Consider the following 8,455-nt stretch of genomic DNA (forward strand, 5'->3'; position numbering starts at 1 on the left):
GTCCAGGAGCTGCCCAGAACGGTGAATAACATTTGTTCAAAAGAATGGTTTGATGCAGACAATAACCAGTTTTCCATCCAACTCATTTGTATTTAGTGATGTCAACATTTGATAATTTCCATGATCGATCGTCGTTTAAATTAACGATCAAGTGATAACCTTAATTCTGCAAAATGCGTCTGCAGCGGTATTATTATTATTATTATTATGTGCAAAAGCCACTTGGAAAAGAAGCTTTCTCACACGAATTAAATGGGTTTTAGTCGGAATAAAATGCTAGTAGCAGGACTGTAAAATGAATAAGTGTGATTATGATCATTTGATAAAATGAAGAGAGCGCGCCATACGTTTAAGATTATTTTACTTTGTTGACCGTTTCCCGTCAAGGAGACCGCTGAATGTGCCTATTTAAATGGTTTCGTGGTGCTCGTTTTTCATGTATTTTAAAACGCAGTGTTTTCAAATGACACTATAGTAGTGGTGCAACAGATCATCCTCGATCCGTGATCCGTTCGGATCAATATCTTCGGTTCGGCACACACGTGACCCGCGGATTGAATTATGAAAAAAAAAAAAAAAAAAAAAAAAAGTTAGCTCATGTTCAGTCCACACTCAGTGGTAATGCGGAGCGGAGAAGCTTGAACGCCCCGCGCATTTTGGCTTCCCTGTCAGATATAATTATGAAGGAAAGAGGTCAGAGTGAAAAGATTGTGCCAGATCTTTATGAACAGGAGAAGAAAAAAGTTGTGGATGAACTATCCCGACTATCCCCTGTTGCGCTCAGGGGATTGAGAGCTATGTGACAATAACTGCTTACTTCAGCACAGCAGACTGGGAGATGAGAAGTCGGGGTATTATGTTAAAAATAAGATATTATGCCAGGTGCACTAAGTTGATTTCATATATTTTAATTTAATCATTTAATGTTAATAAAAAAAAAGACAAAACGTATGTTTATTTGTCTTGACCATTTTTTTTTTTTTTTTTTTTTTTTTTTGCTGATCCGAAAAATGATCCAAACCATACGAGGACGAGCGAGCGCAAGTTTGACGAGATGTATTTGGAGGTTATTGCTCACGTCTCGTTCTGCACATATCCAAATTTTTCCATATTCGCAGTGTATCTGAATGTTAAACTATAATATATATATATATATATATATATATATATATATTTTTTTTTTTTTTTTTTTTTTTTTTTTATGTAAACTAGACGGAACAAATCATCCTCTTCACATGAGCAAAAACGTCCTTGGCATAACAGCAGAGTGGACCGGTATACGGTGTATTTAAACTGACCAGTGTAACTTTTTAAATGTTTGGTTGACTGTACTTTATTTTAAAAATGAACAGACTGTGAAGTAAGTTTGAAATTAGAATGCACTTTAGATGTTCTGTGTCATTTATACTTAACACAAATGTTGCTAGTTGCTAGTGTGTTTGCAGCAGTAGTTATTTATTTTTTATATATTTATTTTTTTATATTTTTCAGTTTAATTGATTTTTATTTCTAAAATTGTATTTATTTAAATTAGTGCTGGGCAACGATTAAATATTTTAATCGCGATTAATCGCATGATTTTCTGCGATTAATCACGATTAATCGCAGCATGCGCAAAATTCAATAATGAAATCAAAAGTAGTGTATTGTGTAATTTTATTCTTTCAAAGTTCTGCTGTATGAACAAAAGTGCAATACAATTTTGTTTGTCAAAGCTTTAAACAAATAAAGTGCTTTTTTACAACAGTTAAAAGTTAGTAGCAGTTAACATTTCTTGTACATCTTAACTTAAACATTAATGTAATCAAATTAAATATAACATTAACGTATAAATAAAAAAAATAATGTTTTATTAAATAAAACATTAAAGTTTTGTTTAGTTTGTAAAAATATATATATATATAAATTATGTCCAGAACCTCAATCATAACATTTTAACTGGCCCCTTCTGAGCAACAACATCAATCTCCTTTAAGAGACTGAGAATCTCAGTCCAAAAAAAAAAAATAAAAAATAAAAAAAATCTTTCAGTGATGCAGGTTGAGTGGACAAAATTAACTTCATTTATCCATTCTTCCAACTTTACATTTACTTACTCATCTGCACCTTGCCAGTTGCTAAGACACACAAGGTCATTCACATTTTCAGATCATAATCAGAATCAGAATGAGCTTTATTGCCAAGTATGTTTACACATACAAGGAATTTGTTTTCGTGACAGAAGCTCCGCAGTACAACAGAATGACAGCGACAGAACACAAAACACAGAATAAAAGAATAAAAAATACAAAAAAATACAAATAAGTAGATTTGTATTGAGATGATAAAGAGAGACATTTTGCTGAAACGTGCGCTAAACATTTTATTCCTGTTGCACAGCAGTGGGACATTTCAAATAAAGTCAGCACACTTAGCACAGATAGGGCAAGAAATATGATCGCTGCTGCGAGACATATGCCTTTTGAACAAGTCCTCTGCGACGCGCGCAGTCTCCAGCGTTCTGTCAAAGTATCTCTGCACAACAGCGCGTTTGACAACGTCCTGGCCAAATGCAGAAAGGTTGCGGGCCATTTTAAGCAAAGTGCAGCGAGTGCTGCAGAATTAGAACAAAACATATTGAACTTAGAAAAAAGGAGGAGTCGCTTATACAAGACATTCCAACCAGATGGAATTCGACTCTGGACATGATTTTCTGTTTTGCGCTGTAGCTCATCCCAAGCAGCCAGTAGCCTACTGATAAACATCCCACCCCTCCTGTGACCCATGGTTTGTGTTGTATTCGGTTGTTTTATTACAGTCTAGCTATGTGTACTGAAACGCAGTGAGCAACGGACTTTCAAAATAAAAAGTACGTTAACGCGCGATAAACTAATTGTCGGCGTTAATTAATTAATGCGTTAACGCGATAAAAACGCGTTAACTTGCCCAGCCCTAATTTAAATGTATATTTAAGTTTACATTTATGTTCCAGCAAACTTAAAAAATTCTACTTGATAAATGTAAATGCTCTAAAACTTTTATGTAAATGATTGACATTATATATATATATATATATATATATATATATATATATATATATATATATATATATATATATATATATATATATATATATATCGGCATCGGCTATAGAAAAACCCATATCGGTCGATCTCTAATTGCATTGTAATTTTGCATAATACATTTCAAATTGAATATTGTTACCCATATGCTTCCATAGTAAGAAGACAGATTCATGCGGTCACCTGCAGGACAATTTACAGATTGCACCTTAAACTTTATTCAAGTGCAATTTGATAAAAATACACATATATATATATATATATATATATTGTCAGGGGAAATGGGCAGGATTCAGATGCGGGTTTACACAAGGCTTTATTTAAAGCAGAGGAGGCAGATCAGATGAGTCACGTTCACAGGATTACTCGTAGTGACTGGAAGAATAGTCGAAGCAGATGAATCAAACCGATGAGTAACGTTCCACAGTTATTTGTACGACCACTGAGACCGGAGGGATGACACTGAAGCTTCCAAGAGCTCTGCGCTGGGGAACAGGGGGCAGAGAAAACAGCTAAACACACTGGAGCCTGAGGACAAGACACGACAAAGGAGAGTGCTAAGAACAGCTAGAAGATCCGAGCTATTGAAACGAGTAACAACAGTCTGACAATAGGCAGAGAAACACAGGGAATGATAAAGGTGTAAAATTAGAAGAACATAGAAAACAGGTGGCGAGCAATTAAGGTTCACAACACAGAAACAAGGAGGGCGGGGAAAACTCAAACAGGTAGACACGGTGAGCTGACAAGTGATAACACACACACACCAAAAAGGCAGGTGATTAGCCCCGAGACCCGACAGTACCCCCCCTCCCAGGAGCGTCACCTGACGCTCTAGGAAGGGCCCTACCTCGATGTCGCCGGAAGTCCTCAATCAACGAGCGGTCCAGAATGTCCCGGGACGGCACCCAGCACCTCTCCTCTGGGCCATACCCCTCCCAGTCCACAAGATACTGAAACCCCCTGCCGCGGCGCCGCTCATCGAGTAATCTCTTAACCGTATAGGTGGGAGATCCATCCACAAGACGAGGGGGCGGGGGGGTGGGCCGACTACAAGCAGGATTAAGGGGGGAAGAGAACACCGGCTTGACCCTGGAAACATGAAATACCGGGTGAACCCGACCAAAAGTTGGGGGGAGCTTGAGCCTGATCGCCACCGGACTAACCACCTTGGTGATGCGGAATGGCCCAATGAATCTGGGTGCCAGCTTACGAGAAGGCGCCCGGAGAGGCAGATCCTTGGTAGAAAGCCAAACCCGCTGACCACACACATAGGCAGGAGGAGAGGACCGGCGACGATCAGCTGCGGTCTTGGTTCGGCCAGAGGTTTGGATCAGAATCCTCCTGGCTTTCTCCCAGGTGCGACGGCAGCGCTGGACGAAAGCCAGGGCGGATGGAACCGCTGCGTCGGGTTCCTGTGAGGGGAACAAAGGTGGGTTATAACCAACAGAACACTCAAAAGGGGACATACCTGACGCGGCCACCGGAAGTGTGTTATGAGCGTATTCTGCCCATGAGAGCTGCTGGCACCAGGAACTCGGATTGTTGGATGCTAGACAGCGGAGCATTCTTCCTAGATCCTGGTTGGCCCGCTCACACTGCCCATTGGTCTGGGGATGAAACCCTGAAGACAGACTTGCGGAGGCCCCAATCTGTCTACAAAATTCCCTCCAGAACCGGGAGACGAACTGGGGACCCCTATCAGAAACCACATCCACCGGAAATCCATGGAGACGGAAGACGTGGTCCACCACCAGTTGGGCGGTCTCCCGGGCGGAGGGCAGCTTGGGCAGGGGGATAAAATGAACAGCTTTGGAAAAGCGATCCACCACCGTGAGAACCACAGTGTTACCCTTCGACGGAGGAAGCCCAGAGACGAAATCAAGGGCAATGTGTGACCAAGGACGGGAAGGGATAGGGAGAGGGGTTAGCAGACCATCAGGAGGACGATTGACCGGCTTACTTTGGGCACATGTGGGGCAGGCCAACACAAACTGTCTAACATCGGCAGCCATAGTAGGCCACCAGAAACGCTGTCGGATGGCAGACAACGTTCTCCGAATACCTGGATGGCAGACTAACCTGGATGAGTGACCCCACTCAAGGACCTCAGAGCGCAGCGCAGCCGGCACCGACAACCTGCCCGCCGGGCACTCTCCTGGCACCTGCACCCCTCGACCGGCCTCCTCAACTCGCTGCTCGATACCCCATGAAAGAGCCCCGACCACCACCCCCTCAGGAAGGATGGCCTCGGCCGCAACCTCCCCCCCTGGAGCATCGAACAGACGAGAGAGGGCATCAGGTTTGGTGTTCTTAGAGCCCGGCCGGTACGAGAGGGTGAAGTTGAACCTGGCAAAGAAGAGTGCCCAACGGGCCTGGCGCGAGCTCAGCCTCTTGGCCGAACGGACGTATTCCAGGTTCTTGTGATCCGTCCAGACCAAGAAGGGCTGCACTGACCCCTCCAACCAGTGACGCCACTCACCCAAGGCCAATCGTACCGCCAACAGTTCTCTATTGCCGATGTCGTAGTTACGTTCTGCAGGGCTGAGACGACGAGAGAAGAATGCACAAGGGTGGAGCTTCCCATCGTGGAGGGAACGCTGAGATAGAACTGCGCCAACCCCGACGTCCGAAGCATCAACCTCCACAATGAACTGGGCCTCAGGATCTGGAACCAACAGAACAGGTGCAGAGACAAAACGGGACTTTAAAATGTCAAAGGCTACCTGCGCCTCCCGGTTCCATCTGAAGGACACCTTGGTGGAGGTTAAGGCTGTGAGCGGTGCAGCGATCTGACCAAAATTTCTGATGAATCGCCGGTAGAAGTTGGCAAAACCCAGGAATCGCTGCAGAGCCTTCCGGGAGTCAGGGACCGGCCACTGGGCGACAGCTTCAATCTTAGCGGGATCTGGCTTGATCCCCTCCGTGGAAATAATGTGGCCAAGGAACGTAACTGACTCAGCGTGGAATTCGCACTTCTCCGCCTTGACAAACAACTGATTTTCTAGTAAGCGCTGGAGAACCCGTCGGACATGCTGGGTGTGTAATTGGAGAGAAGGGGAGAAAATCAAGATATCATCCAAATACACGAAGACAAATTGATTGATCATGTCACCCAACACGCTGTTGACGAGTCCCTGGAAAACGGCTGGAGCATTGGTAAGACCAAACGGAAGAACCAAGTACTCGTAGTGTCCCGAAGGAGTGTTAAACGCCGTCTTCCACTCATCCCCCTCCCGAATGCGCACCAAGTGGTAGGCGTTGCGCAGGTCTAACTTGGTGAAGACGCGAGCTCCCTGTAATAACTCAAAAGCAGAAGACATTAAAGGTAGGGGGTACCTGTTCTTAATAGTAATGTCATTCAAACCTCTGTAATCAATACAGGGGCGCAGGGAGCCGTCCTTCTTCTGAACAAAGAAAAAACCTGCACCAGCGGGAGAGGAGGAATGGCGGATGAGCCCAGCTTGAAGTGACTCACGTATATATTTGTCCATGGCCTCTCTTTCAGGACCCGAAAGGGAATATAAACGACCCTTAGGCGGAGAAGAGCCCGGGAGAAGATCAATGGCACAGTCGTAGGGGCGATGCGGGGGTAGCGAGGTGGCCCGGGCCTTACTGAAGACCGCCCGAAGATCATGGTACTCCGCAGGAACACCGGACAGGTCAGAGGGATCCTCCTGAGGAAGACAAGACACAAAGACAGGAGGAAAAACAGCACCCAAACATGACACGTGACAAGACTGACTCCAGGCTAACACGGAATTGTTGACCCAGTCAATGTGAGGATTGTGTTTGTGCAGCCATGGGTGTCCCAGAATTAAAGGGACCTTAGGGGAATCAATAATAAACAACTCAATCAGCTCGCTATGGCTATCAGCAATATGAAGGTTTAACTTGGGGGTGATGTGAGTGATGGTGGTAAGGGGACGGCCAGCTAATGACCATGCTGATACGGGACTAACTAAGGGGATAAGTGGTATTCTCCATCGTTGGGCAGAAGCAGCATCGAGGAAGTTCCCCTCAGCCCCTGAATCCACAAGGGCGAGTCCAGCGTGAGATTGACTCTGGACGGAGAGTTGGAACGGCAGCTGAGTCCGTGCTGCAGGAGAGCTTGAACTAAGAACCGTGCCCACCAGGACGCTCCGCCTCACTGGTGGCCCCTGGCCCTTTAACGAACAGTGAAGAGCGAAGTGACCTCCCCCGCCGCAGTATAGACACGCCCCCGACGACAGACGCTCCTGCTTCTGTTGTGGTGTAAGCCGTAAACGACCCAACTGCATGGGCTCCTCCTCCGAGGGCTGTCGGTCGGCTGAACTGGCTGAAGAGGACTCTAGGTGGCGCCACGGGGCGGGAGTTTGCCGTTGCTTGCGGCGGCGGCTGAGACGGCCCTCAATACGGAGCGCGAGATTAATGAGGTTATCCAATTCCCGCGGGAGCTCTATGGCCGCGAGTTCGTATGAAATGGCGAAATCCAACCCCTCAAGAAAGCGGGCGCGCAGCGCGCTCTCATTCCAGCCACAGGCCGCCGCTAAAGTCTGGAACTGGATGGCGTAGTCCGTGACAGAGCTCCTCCCCTGAGTCAGACGCGATAACTGAGCCGCCGCCTCGTCTCCCTGAGCTGAGCGATCAAATAATTTTGCCATCTCATGACTGAAGTCCGCGAAGGTTGCACAACAGGAAGCCCGCGATCTCCACACGGCAATCCCCCATTCGCGGGCACGGCCCGAAAGAAGTGTAAGTACGTACGCAACTTTGGCCTCTTCTTTTGCGTAACGCCGGGGCTGCAGAGCGAACACCAGCGAGCATTGGGAGAGGAACGCTTGACAGGCGTTAGGATCGCCATCATAGACCGGCGGATTGTTGGCATGAGGTTCGGGCTCGTGGAACATACCGGTGTGAAGAACGGATCCGCTCGTTGCCTCTCGCCGAAGACCGTCCACCCGTGCGATGAGCTCGGAGACCCGGGCAGTGAGAGTGTCCACCTTCCGCGCGGTGGTGCCGAGCTGGGTGGCATGCTGTCCCAACAAAACTCCCTGCTGAACGAGAGCCGAGCGGAGTGGATCAGATCCCGCTGAATCCATGATCTGGTCAGACTGTTATGTCAGGGGAAATGGGCAGGATTCAGATGCGGGTTTACACAAGGCTTTATTTAAAGCAGAGGAGGCAGATCAGATGAGTCACGTTCACAGGATTACTCGTAGTGACTGGAAGAATAGTCGAAGCAGATGAATCAAACCGATGAGTAACGTTCCACAGTTATTTGTACGACCACTGAGACCGGAGGGATGACACTGAAGCTTCCAAGAGCTCTGCGCTGGGGAACAGGGGGCAGAGAAAACAGCTAAACACACTGGAGCCTGAGGACAAGACACGACAAAGGAGAGTGCTAAGAA

Source organism: Carassius gibelio, chromosome A14 (assembly GCF_023724105.1).
Source record: "Carassius gibelio isolate Cgi1373 ecotype wild population from Czech Republic chromosome A14, carGib1.2-hapl.c, whole genome shotgun sequence".
In the NCBI taxonomy this organism is placed as follows: domain Eukaryota; kingdom Metazoa; phylum Chordata; class Actinopteri; order Cypriniformes; family Cyprinidae; genus Carassius; species Carassius gibelio.